Raw genomic sequence first — 14,383 nt, 5'->3', positions numbered from 1 at the left:
TAACTAATGGTAATGGGGTGGACCAGTTCGAGGATGCGAAAATTGTTCAAGAGTTCCATGATTTCTACAAACACTTATACTCTACCCAGACACGTGCAACCCAGGCAGACATGGAGGCATATCTGGATCAGGTTGGGCTGTACTGGTGCTCGGAGGAACAACAGGAGTGGCTGAATGGACCCTTACTGTTGGAAGAGGTAGTTGGGGCTATTAAATCATTACCAGGAGGGAAGGCCCCAGGCCTGGACATGTTCACGGCCGAATTTTATAAATGTTTTATCGACAAGCTGGCTCCTTATCTACTGCGAGTATATCAGCAGGCAGTGGACGAAGGGAGACTCCCTGACTCCCTCAGAGAGGAGGTGGTGGCGGTGCTGCTAAAACCTGGAAAACCTGGAAATGATTGCTCATTTTACCACCCGATATCGCTTATTAATCTTGATAATAAAATATTAGCCAAAATCCTGGCGACCAGATTGGCGCCACTAATGCTGACAATGGTGAGGGTGGATCAGACGGGATTTATTCCAGGCCGGTCGACGTCATTCGGGCTAAGGAGGATGTTCAGGTTTATGGCTGCGTTACCCCAGGATGAACCCGTAGTAGCTGCCCTACTCGACGCCACTAAGGCGTTTGACTCCATCGAGTGGCCGTTCTTGTTTTCAGTCCTACGCAGACTGGGCCTGGGGGAACTGTTCATCTCCCTGATACGGTTGCTGTACAATGACGCAGTGGCCAAGGTGAGAATAAACGGGTAGACTACAGAACTGATAACTCTACAGCGTGGTTGCCCACTATCCTCCTTATTGTTTGCTCTGGCCATAGAGCCATGGGCCGAGCGGGTCAGGGAAGCTCATATACATCGCGGGATCCGTCTATATAACCATGGTGTGGTGATATCTTTATACGCGGAAGATATGGATCTGTTTGTACGGCACCCTGCAGTCAACCTTGATCCGATCATGGCAGATGTTCAGTTCTTTGGCGTACTGTATGGTCTTAAACTAAACGCTAGTAAATCAATAATATTCCCGATGACAGAATCAGCCAGCCAGTTTCAGGATAATTGGGGATTCCAGTGGGACCTGCTCCAAACCCGCTATTTAGGGATCACTGTAACTAGGGATGAAGGGGTGGTATACCAATGCAACTGCATGAAAACACTACAGACAGCCAAAAAGGCAATGACCAGATGGAACTCCCTCCCCTTGAACCTTTATGGTAGGATTTCAACTCAAGATGGCCATTCTTCCTAGGCTTCACTATGTATTATAAATGCTCCAATAAAAGTACACATAGGTTGCTTCCGGGAGCTGCGATCGATAGTAACACAATTCATATGGGCTGTTAAGCAACCTAGGGTCTCGTGGGACAAGCTCACTGCACCTGTGCAGGGGAGGGTCTGTCCCTGCCAGATTTCGAGCTATATTACACGATGGCGCAGGCTGGTTTTCTCCTATACTGGTACGGGGTGAGTACTGAGCGGAGGCATGTTGAGGGGGAAAGATCGATTGCGGCCCCGGGGCTGCTGCGGTGCATTATTTTAACTGCCCCAAACAGATCACACTTGGCCAATAATATGGTGGACCTGACATGTAGGGCTAGAGCGTAAAAAGAAAGGGGACACGCTATACTTGGCAGAACTTCTGATTATACATATCCCAGACATCCCCCTGACCAGTGAAACAAGATTCGTGACTCTGATGAAAAGGTTATAGGTGGCAAAATTTGACGACCTCTTTACAAATGGGAAATTCATCTTGGTTGAACAATAAAGGGAGAAAGGGTCTCTATCAGCATTAGATGTGTTCAAGTATTGTAGACAGCAGGTGACGCTACAGCAAATGCTCCCATCTTTCCCCAAACAACCTCAGGTCGTGGAGCTATTGGATAAAATGATAAGGGGGACCCAGCGCACCGTGTAACTTATGATATGTATACAATGGCCATAAGAAATAGACCAACGACTAAGACATCACCACGGGAAGCCTGGGGAAAGATGCTAGGGAGGGACATATTGGAAGCAGTATGGGGGTACTGCTGTGAAATGGCAAGGAAAGGGGCAACCTGCACGAGGTTCAAACTGGTCCACTTAAGTTTTTACATCAATACTACTGCTCCCCAGCCCAACTGAAGGGTTTCTACCCCCAGAACACCAGGAATTGTAATAGATGCGGGCCAGCTGAGGCGGGGTTCCTCCATGTAGCATGGGACTGCGAAGGTATTAAACCATTCTGGGAACAGTTCTACAAAGTAATTGGAGGAATTGTGGGAAGGGAGATTCCACCAGACCCTGTACAGGCCCTGCTGGGTTACACCAAGTCGATACCCAACAATACTAGGAAACTGGTGGGGCTTCTCCTGATCCTGGCGAAGCGGAGGGTGGCGATGGGGTGGGGCAGGAAATGCTGCCCAACAGTTACCCAATGGTCCGTGGACATTTCGTACTGCAACGACATGGAGACCAGGTGGGGCAAAATGCGGGGAGACCACATTTTGTCCACCCATGCACAGCTTGTCACCAGAATCCTTGATTTTGGAAAAGAAGGTATGTGCAGATATTGCCTCCCTTGAAGCAAACCTACAGAGACCTTTTCAAAACATATCTAAAGTGGAACAAAGAGCCCTCAATTCACTATCAGCGAACCCCTCCGTTATCATCAAAAAGGCTGACAAAGGCGGAGAGATTGTGATCCTAAATCACACCGATTACATTAAGGAGTGTGATAAACAACTCAGCAACACTCATTACTATCGCCCACTTCAAGAGGACCCCACCAAAGAACTCCAACGATTTATTTCGGAGAAGATTTCGAAGGCTAAAGATCGCGAATGGATCTCGAATCAGGAAGCTGACTTTCTGTACAACAGGAAACCCAGCACTCCCACATTCTATACTTTACCAAAAGTACATAAGACTTTAATTAATCCCCCGGGACGACCAATAGTGGCTGGAATAAACTCTGTATTAGAACCTCTCTCTACATTTGCCGACCACTATCTCCAAATCTACGTACATAAGATGCAATCTTACCTCAAAGGCTCTAGGGATGTTATCAATAGCCATGAAAATTTGGAATTTGATCCCTCGACCTCTTTACTGCTGGGATTCAACATCATTTTGCTATATACTAATATACCTCAACAAGCCTCAATGGACACCATAGAGTAAACACTACTTACACGCGAAGACCATGACCCAGACCCCACCTCCTTCATCGTTTGGTGTGTCGAGCTAGTTCTAAAACGGAATTACTTCGAGTTTAACGGGAATTTCTTCCAACAAATAGAAGGAGCCATACTTGTTGGGTTTTGTTTTGTACCAACTGGAAATGTTTCCATGCGCCTGGTTAATATTAGAATTCAAAATGGTGTTGCAGTTAGTGTGGGACAGAAAGGGGCTTCTGACCCCCACCCCTTGAGAGAACAGTTAAAGAAAAGATGCTCCACACTTCAAAAACTGCGCCACAGTACTTGTTTGAAGACCAAAAGTTATTGGTTATGGTGCCCTTTTGGATAACACGTGTTTCGACACACTAGTGTCTTTTTCAAATCAGGGCTAGTCGCAAAACTAAACATGTTATTCATAAGGTATAGTTCACAAAGAAAAACATGTGTTATACATCATAATGCACAGTGGAACAAGTGTGAGAACAGTCCATAGAGTGAAATCAACAAATTGTAGTGTAATCACAGAGAAGTAGGGAGGGTTAAAGGGGAGGAGGTTAAAGGTAAGTACATGAAAAACAAGAAAAATAGAGAAAAGGTACAAAGACAAAGAAAAATAAAAACAAAAACAAACCATTAATTCATACTCTTGATTAATTGTTTAAGTCTTATAAACAAAATATCATATGTCCTTTAATGAATGATATGGAGTTGTGCCCATGGGGGCCTTACCTACATTCCAAATCAAGATTTTCCAGTTAGATAGAACAGTAATTCATGGGATAAATCCCCCTATTGAAAAGCACGCCAAGATGTCACAAATTAGACAGTGGATACAAAAACATATGGATTGTCTTCTATGAGGTCACATGTTACTGATGGCTACCGCATCGGGTAGTGAATGATTAAGAATTATTATACAAGTCGGTATTACTGTAATTCGGGGCAAAATGCTTTAATATTAAGTAGTACAGCCCTGTCGACACGAGCCTGTGGTTGAGCTCGCCCAACACGTGAATCCGGGCAAGGTGCCTGATTATTGTTTCATATATTAGAAAATGAAAGTCTATTCGTTCCCGGAAAATAATAAAGGTCATTTCTATTTATACAAATATAAATCAACCGGATATAGTTATTCCGTGCAGACGCCGGATAGTATCCGAGCACGGTGGAGTAACTGGTTTACTACAATTGCGTTTATTAAATAAACGTTCGATTCGGTCTAAACGCAGAATTACATTTCCTATTTTGTAGCCGTGCACCAAAAGTGATGCCATGGCCAGTCGCGCTACAGTTGCGCTCGTAAAATAAATGCTGCATGTGGTCTAAACACGGCAAAGATGTGACTCAAAATAAAGCCGTCCAACGAGCAGCGCTTGTACACATGATATTGGAGCATATAACTGAAAAGCCATTTGGATACATTTGGATACATAAAGAAGACGTGCTGCAGCTTACCTCCGACTACGGACATAATCTCCTACCGTCTGTGTCGGTCGGAAAAGCTACCTCTCATAAGTTTACATGGGTTGTCTAGGCAACCATAGTCCTACTACTATTTCCATTTGGTCTTGTCCATAAGGTCAGGCAAAATAAACGAGCGCCATGTTTGGAGTTCGTGTAGCAATACTGTCACTACAAAATCATGGAATATTGAGCAAAGTCCCTATGGGGCTGCGAATTTGAACGTGTTATTAAAGTTGAATTTAAAAATAATTAGAAATCAGACCATAAGTCTTTAAGTAATTTATCGAGTTATGCAAGAGGTGGTATAAAATTAAGATTATACAAAGTTGTTGTCGTCACTGTATATTACGTAGCTCGATAGCTAGAGGCAGCTATGTGGCTAGCAATAAAAGGGGTACGTGAAAAGGGGTAATGGGACAAGCTGGACACATACCCAATTACGCTATTCAAGTATTGTTTAATTCAAGGACATCTATCATATATATTTAGCTTGTAGAATTATCATCGGCGGTAAATGTTACATCAAGTTGAAAATAGTTGGACTACACAGTAAAAAAATTCTAAAAGATGCTTCAATATTCTAAATGCTGGTCAAAAACAATGAATAACATGTTGAGTTCTAGTACAAATTATATGTCATTTGAAACAGTTAAATAAAGTTTTTATAGAAAATATGCCATCTCATGGTCTTGGTGCAGGCCCAACTCAGTCGCTCTAAATTTGCAAATTATACAAGCTTCCATCTGGTGAAGGAGGACTTCTCTATTCCCGCCTCTTTCGCCCAAAGAAGCCTGTCTCAGTCCAATGAACCTCACATTCATTTTATCATCCAATTGATAATTAGTTTGCCAGTCTTGTGCAAGTGGTAATGTTGAGTCAAATGTACTCATGGCGTAAATATGTTCACGTATTCTGCACCTAAGTTCTCTTATGGTGCTGCCAATATATATGCGTGCACATGTGCATATAATGGCATACACGATGTATTTGCTACGACAGCTAATGGTGTCTTTGATCGTGAAGGTTGTTCCTCTTGAATCTGAAAAGATCTCCGTGTTATGATGCTCTAATTTACACATACCACAAGATCCGCATTTCCTGAATCCTGTTGATATCTTTGGTAACCATGATTTTGGTCTGGTTGTTGGCAAATTGGGGAGTAGGGATGGGCTAAGGATATTTTTCAGGGATCTAGCTTTTTTGAAGATTAGTTTGGGTTTTTCATCAATATGATCTTTGAGGTGGTCATCAAGTTTGAGCAAATGCCAGTTCTTGTTCAATATTTTTCTAATTTTAAAGTTGTCTTGTGAAAAAGTAGTGATAAAGTTGACTTTGTTAAGTTCCTCAGGTCGTTTACGATTTTTTGGTAATAGGGTTACATCTCTATTCATAGTATCAACTTTTGCATATGCCAGGTCTATATATTTCTTGTTGTAACCTCTCTGGTGAAATCTGTGTTTCAATAGGCCACATTCCTCATTAAAGTCACTGGTATTGCCGCAGTTTCTCTGGGCTCTCACAAATTCACCTTTAGGTATATTCTTGATTACTGCTTTTTGGTGGCAACTGGTAGCAAATAAGGTTGAGTTTGCCTCAGTGGGTTTTCGAAAAGTTTTTGTCAATAGTTTGCCATCCAACACATATATTGTGAGATCTAGGAAATAAAGGCTGGTATCACTAGATGGTCCTGAGAGGAAAATCCCTTCTGTGTTGTTATTAAGACGATCTCTGAATTCAATTAGTTCTTGGTCATTACCATTCCAGATAAGTAAAATATCGTCGATAAATCTTGTCTACATCACAATTTTGTCTTGAGCATTTGGGTCCGTATAGACATATTTGTCCTCAAATTTGCTCAGGAAGAGGTTTGCAAGAGCCGGTGCGTATTTAACACCCATGGCCACTCCCTGTTTCTGCTTGAAATATCTTTTGTCGAAAAGAAAGACATTATTTTCCAAAATGACTGTCAGCATTTCTTTCAACATGGTCACGTAATGGTAATGTGAAGCAGTTTCCCCACAAAATATATAGGGCCTCATTACACGGAAGGCGGTAATGGTTAACGGCCACCGTTAATGGTAACGGTGACCGTTAACCATTACCGCCTTACTACGAGGTCCCTTAGCGGGTTGGTGCTTTAACGCCTGCTTTTTGCAGGCGTTAAAAAACAACCCGCTAAGGGACCTCGGAGCTAATTACGGCACCGCAAAATTGCGGTGCCGTAATTAGCGCCTTCCCCATTCCCATAGAGCCCTATGGGGCAGAAATGGGAATGGTGAAGGGCAATGGCGGAAGGGGGATTTACCGCCCCACCAACCTTGGAATGGGGCGGTAAATCCCCTTTCCGCCAAGGCGGTGCCGGTAATTTACCGGCATGGTCCAGGGTGCTAATAGCACCCTGGATCACCGCCTTCCGTGTAAGGAGGCCCATAGTCTATAGTTTCAATGGCTGCCTCGTGCTTAATCGAGGTATACAGGGCTCGGCATCCCAGGTGACAATTTTATATGTATCTTCCCAATGTATAAGTTGGATTTTCTTGATGACATCAGTAGAATCTTTACAAAAAGCTCTAATTGTAGGTACACGTGGACTTAGGATATTGTCAATGAACTCACTGATTTTCTCTGTGACCCAACCGATACTGTAAACGATTGGTCTTCCCTCAGGAATTTTGTTGAATGTTTTATGCACTTTTGGTAAAAAGTAAATTGTCGGGACCACAGGGTGTGAGACAGATAAGTAAGATTTTTCACTTTCTGTGATGAGGCCTTTCCTTTCCCAAATTTGGATTTGCTCGATTATCCGATTTTTGATTTCCATAGTGGGGTTTGTTCGAAGTTCTTCATAGCAAAGGCGGATTGTTAGATGATTCATGGCCATTTGTATGTAATCTGCACGATCCATGAGGATTATTTTTCCCCCTTTGTCAGCTTCCTTGATAACTATTAACTGGTCCATTTGTACATTTTTCAAAGCTTTAGTCTCCTCTGTAGTGAGGTTGTTCTTTTTGTTCTTAAATCTCCTATTTGACTTATTCTTATGCTCAAAGCGATTGTTGATATCCATTTGGACCGCCTTGTGAAAGGCATCAATCATATTATCTTGGCCAAATTGTGGAGTGAATTTGGATCGGATTTTCGATAGGTTGAATTTTTAAATCATGAAGTGTTTCATGCAATTCCAAGTCATCTACTTCAAGAGTTCGTAATAAGTGAATATTCTCAATATCTTGTATAGATAGTGGAGTTGGCAATGGTTTTTCTACTCTTGGTCAATATTGTTGACCTTGGGTGGCAAAAAACTTCTTTAGTTTTAATTTCCTTGTAAATTTGAAGAGATCAATCTGTATTTGGATATGATCATATCTGTACGTAGGGGCAAAAAAAAGGCCTTTGTTGAGTAATTTTATTTCATCTGTTGTCAATTCTTTGGATGAGATATTCATTACAAGGTCGTTGCTGGGTTCGTTCCTGTAGCTAGCCAAGCCCTGGCTCTTGTCAGACGTCTGTAATCTTCCAGAGCATCTGGATTTCCGCTGTCTTGAACCCCCCCTTCCTCTCCTCCTGTTGGGATTGATTTGTGGTTTGTTGATGGAGTTGTCTGAATAACACATGTTTTTCTTTGTGAACTATACCTTATGAATAACATTTTTAGTTTTGCGACTAGCCCTGATTTGAAAATGACACTAGTTTGTCGAAACACTTGTTATCCAAAAGGGCACCATAACCAACACATTTTGGTCTTCAAACAAGTACTGTGGCGCAGTTTCTGAAGTGTGGAGCATCTTTTCTTCAACAAATAGAAGGGACCGCCATCGGCGCCATAATGGCCCCCAGCGTGGCGAACCTCTATGTCAAAACATTTGAAAAAAATCACATATTTACAGTACCAACAACCCATTTGCCATGAACATCAGAAAGTGGAGCCGTTATATTGACGATATCCTGGTGGTATGGGAGGGCACACGTACTGCTGCTGATAATTTCTTCACCTGGCTAAATACTTTGAACCCCCATCTACGATTTACGATAACAGCCAGTAATTAATTCACTAATTTTCTTGATCTGACCATCTTTCCTCATAATGGTGTATTAAAAATCAAGCCTTACCATAAACCCACAGACAAGAACTCGTAATTAGATTACTCCAGCCATCACATTAAACATCTGCAAGATAATCTTCCTTTTGGCCAATTTTTACGCCTAAAAAGGAACAGCTCAGACAAAGATACATACGAGAAAGAAGCCACCTCCCTTAGTAAAAAACAGAGACAAAGAGTCTATCTCAAGAGGCTAGTAAAAAAATCGGCCAAGAGAGCCTTTAATAATAACCGAGAGGCGTTGTTGGAACCAAACCCAGCTAAAACGAAAGATGATCGTATTGTCTGCGTTAATACTTTTACGGACCAGAGTTTTAAAATTACCAATATCATCAAGAAACATTGGAGAATTTTCAGTATGGCTACTCAACCACTACCAATGCCGATTTTTGCTTATAAAAGAAGCACCACTGCAGGTAACAGAGTGAGTAACAGCAAATTGAAATGCATAACCACACCGGCTCCCAAACTGACCACTCTATTGAGCCTGCCCGAAGCCACTGGAACTACCCTTGTGGGTCCTGTGGGGTCTGTAAATTAACCTCTAGGAGTAAAGAAATTGATATTGGCCTTTCAAAGCTCTGGATCCAAAAAAGCCTCACTAATTGTAATACTGAGTTTGTTTTCTATCTAATTACATGTAAATGTGGTTTACTGTATGTGGGAAAGACTTTGAAAGGTGAAGACCCGAATAATGGAGCACCGAAGTTGCATAAAAAACAAAACGGAGAATGCACATTTAGTCAAGCACTTCAGCCGCCACAAGCATGATTATGAGGACTTTACATGGACTATTCTGCTGTCTTTGAAAGGGAGTAATTTCAAGAACTCAAAAAAAAGCTGCTTAAAATTGAGCAGAAAATGATCTACATGCTGCATAGTGATATCACAGGCTTGAACGAGTCGTTTGAATGGCACAAGATCTAGTCCTAGTATTATGCAAGTTCATTTATAACTACTCCTCTTGAGAGTACTCTCACCATGCTGGACTCTGGCATTGCACCACTGTATCTCTGCTCCCGAGACAACTGTGTTGCCTTGGGTCAGGTGGACCTTGTAATCATGGTCGGCCCTACTGTTTTACCCAGTTCGCACGGCCGTTACCCGCACTATCAGATACTTAGTGCTCTATCCTAGCTACTTCCCCATCTCCCTGAAACTCATGATGAGGCAAGTACAGATAGATTTTTCTGCCTCATTGAATGGCCCTTTGCCAGTTGGTGTCTATTTGGGTGGCACCGTGTTTTACCTCTCTCTATGAGGAAGACTAGGGTCATTTTTGATTCTACCATTTGGGCACTCCTATCCTCCTCCCCTTTGTCCTCCACCTGGGCGTTTCTAGTAGCATCCATTGTCATGTCGATGGCTGTTTCTGTGTCCTGATAATATTTGCCAGTTTCTTTGTATAGGGCCCCTATCCATAGTTTATCACCTGAGCGCCAATCCTATTGGCCGCTAGCCGCGCAGTGTTACTGATTACGCCGTACACATCAGTTAACTGAGTGTTGTTGTGGGTGCATGCTGAGTGATTTTTTCACTCCTATTACTTGACATCTTAGTTTCTCGCACAGGGGATCCATGTACGTTCACCATTTCTCTTACCCTAGGGGTAGTTGTCCCTCACGGAGTATCGCTTCTTCTACTGTTCTAAGATGGCTGCCCTCTTATCGCGCATCTTCTTTTTCCACTCTATAGACATAACTATAGGACTTAGGCCGTTTCCATGACAACGCCTACACTTTTACTCACCTCGCGCGGACAGCCTCTCTCCAGTGCTATTTGCAGCGTTACGAGGCACATTCCGACGCCGGACTACGACATACAGGTATGCACCGTTTGATGGTAGTCAGAATGCTGACTCATCTCTAGATCAGCACGGCAGGCTGACTTGTGTTTTCCGCTTTTTTACAGTGTCTTGCACGGGATATATCCTGCATCCTATTAACTTGGGAGTAAAATAGACCACGGTTAAGTGCTGTTGGAGATTTTTTTACATACACGTGTGACTTATGGACTTTGGCCGTTACAAGCGGCAGGTATGTAACCTTGGAATCCTGTGGGTTGACTTTGCCTCGGCTACTTGCGAGGCGACTCTCTGTTTTTTCTGGTTATGGATTGCCACTGTTCTAAGGGTGTTGCTTTTCTGATCTTACTCACTGTGCTATGCAATTGCCTTTTCCATTCACTCTTGTTCTCGGACCGATGGCCACTCTGATGGGGCATTTTTATTCGACTTTGGGTCATTTACACCACTCTGTGACTAATGCCACGCTGGCCTAGTCTGACTTTACTTCACGCTGCCCCGGTTATTTATGATTAGGGACCTTCTTCCCATTCTACTTAATGGGTCACTTACCGGGACTCTTTCATTATCTTCTAAGGCTCTCCCCTACATTTAGAATAGCTCCACTGACCCTGATTGGATCTCCATTTTATTGTGATCTGTTTCTTTGGCATTTGCCCCTGGCCTCTTTTTGCAGGTTCCCTTTTGGGGTTTCTCTTGTCATGTGGTTATGAACTGCATTTTCGTGGAGTGAAGATTCTCACGTACCGGTCTAGTGACACCATTGTTGCCTGCCCTCCACCTATCTAGGCAGGTGAGCATTACACCCTCAGCATTATTTGTGGTAATTCTACTACTTGTATATTGGCCCTTCTGGGTTTGTCTATTGATCTAATATGTGTGTTGTGAGCACTGATATTGCTATGTGTAAAAGCTCATATTAGAAGCTTTTCTTGTATTATATACCTTGTAGGACTGATTCTTCCTCCTACTCCAACTTATCCATTGAAGTTGAGAGCCCCCACGAGCACCAGATAAGGTAAATTATCCCTTTTTGGTCGTCCAGTTCAATTATTTAGAACTTTCCGAAGTATTTAAGCTATTCACCAGCTGACCCTTTGTTTTTATGTTTTAACTTTACAGGTGCTATGAGACTGACCCAGATCAAGTCTGTGATTCTATAGGAACTAGGTTTTTCGTTGTAATTACTTTCTCCTGATGAATGTTCGTTATTTGTGTTTATGAACAGAAACATGTCGAGACAGCTCTCTGGATTAAAAACAGAGATATGAAAATATGATATGATATGATATGGCATTTATAACGTGCCTATACACAAGTGTTTCAAGGCGCGACGAGGCAAGGGAGGGGAAACAGGGGAAGAAGATAACGGTCCTACTAGGCCAGGTGTCATTCAGATCATGCAAGTGCATGGGAAGGGGGAAAGGGGAAAGGGAAAAGTGCAAGGGTGCAGGGAGAGGGGAAAGTGCACTACATGGGATAGGATATGAATAAATAACGGCCAGCTAGTGGCAAGTGCAAGGTAAGTTCAGGCATGAGTGCAGGTAGGGGGACTGTAGGGATACAGAAACAGTCTCCAAGTGCAGGGTTGCCAGGGAGGCAGTGCAGGTGAGCAACTGGCAGGGCCGGGCCTGTGTGCAGAGAGGGAGGCCATCTAACCAGTGCAGTTTCAGCCAGGAATCAGCAGGGGAGAGGAAGAGAGAAAGCAGAAGCAAAGAGGAAGGTTTTGAGGTGCTTCCGGAACCGGAGATGGTTCTCCTCAAGTTTCAGGGAGGCAGGAAGGCTGTTCCAGAGAGAGGCCCCTGCCGAAGAGAGAGATCTACCACCAACTCGTTGCTTGGAGAAGCGACTGATCCTGAGGGAATTGGAGGCGGATGAGCGAAGGGCTCGGGAAGGAAGATATTTAGGAAGAGAGAGTTCAAGGTATTTCGGCCCCAGCCCCCAGAAGGCCTTGTGGACAATGCAAAGGGTTTTGAATTTAATCCTCGCAGCCATTGGGATCCAGTGCAGAGATTTCAGTCCTGGAGAGATACGATCCCTGGGCTTGAGGCCAAGGACAAGTCTCGCAGTCCTGTTCTGGATAAGTTGCAGAGGGCGGAGAGTGGAGGCAGGCAGATTTAGATAGAGGCTGTTACAGTGGTCCAACATAGAGAGAACCAGGGTTCTGGAGACAGTGAGCTTCTGGGGAAGGTGAGGAAAGGAAGAATACCTCTGAGGAGGTGCAGGTGGTATTGGGACTTCTTAGAGGCATCAGAGATGTGAGGACAGAAGGAGAGTGTGGAGTCCAAGATGACCCCAAGGTTATTTACCTTACAGGTGGGAGCAGGAAGAGGGCCAAGAGAGGCAGGCCAGAGAGCTGCAGGGAAGGGTGGAGTGGGTGTGCCAATGAGTAGAATCTCAGTCTTAATGGCATTAAGGCAGAGGTCATTGGCTGCACAAAACACCTGGATAGCAGACAGTCACAGATGACGGAAGGAGAATGAGGAGGCCGAGGGTAGCCTGAAAATGAGCTGGGTATCATCCACATAGCACTGAAAATTGTGGCAGAGAGCGGCGATGCAGTCGGCAAGAAGTGCCAGGTATTGGTTGAACTGCCAGGGAGAAAGGTTTGATCCCTGTGGGACACCACAAGAAGAGAAAAAGATATCAAAGAGGAAAGACCCAAGTTGGACCTGGGAGGGTCGATCGGAGAGGAAGGAAGTCAGCCAAGCCAGAGCCTGACCAGTCATACCCAGGTTATCACGGAGGCGGTATACTAATCCAAATGGAGTTTGGTACACAGCAGATTGTCCTAGATGTACCCTGTTTTTTCTTGAATTTGTTTTAGCGAGCATTTTTTGCCTATTACGTAATCCTATGTTTTTTTGATATCTTTTGCTTAATTTTGTACTGTGGACCTGTGAATTTAATCATGTTTTTTAACTGTTGTGATTTATTATTAAAAATTATGCTAATTGTTTAGATGTGGCTGGTCCTCCCTTCTCTTTTAGAGGTCTAAACTCTAGCACCTGTGTTACTAGCTCTGTCTTCTACTATATGTTGATATCGATCCACCCGGATATAGACAGAGTAGACACTGCCAACAAGTTTGAACAGTTGTCTACCGGGTTTCCTCTTTTGATAATAAGGCAACATGCAGGGAAACAGGTGGGGGGGGGGACAGACGGATGTGGGACGCATATACACTTTATTTGCTTAAGCAGTCCGATGATGCAGACTCTGTGCCACCTGGGGTCTCCCAACAAACCTGAAGACCGAGATAGAGATCACTGTGACTTCGCTGCCCAACCCGGGGAGGAATGATCTTCAGACTCCATATGGACTACTCTACGTTATGTACTGAGACCTACCGTCGAGGCCGCATTCTTTGAGACAATGGGCCTCATTATGAGTCCAGCGGTAGCCCTGTCGGAAAAACCGGCAGGCTGCCGCCTGACCCATAATACCATTCCGCCTCCGTGATTGCTGGAATCACGGGGGCATTACAACCCCAGTGACCCGGTAATTCTGGAGGCGGAATTTTGTACATCCGTATTCCCATGGAGTCGGGTCCATGGAAACACTGGTCCCGTCTATGATAGAGCCGGTGTTTCCATGTCTGCCTGCACGCGGTTGGTGTTAATCCCGCCAGGTCAGACCTGGCGGGATTGACACCTCCCACCTGCAGGACTCTGAATCAGCCGGTCTGGAAACAACGGTGGTGGTGGTTTTACCGCCACCGTTCTTTCTGGACCGGCAGCGTCGTAATGAGGCCCTTTTAGTCGAATTCTTTACAATGAAATAATGTGCTTTTAACCGTGCAAATGGAGGGAAGGGAGGGCAGGGAGAGGGGGTGTTATGTGAC

This window comes from Ambystoma mexicanum, chromosome 3q (genome assembly GCF_040938575.1).
Source record: "Ambystoma mexicanum isolate Mex_15411 chromosome 3q, UKY_AmexF1_1, whole genome shotgun sequence".
NCBI lineage: Eukaryota > Metazoa > Chordata > Amphibia > Caudata > Ambystomatidae > Ambystoma > Ambystoma mexicanum.
This window is presented reverse-complemented; position numbering follows the sequence as displayed.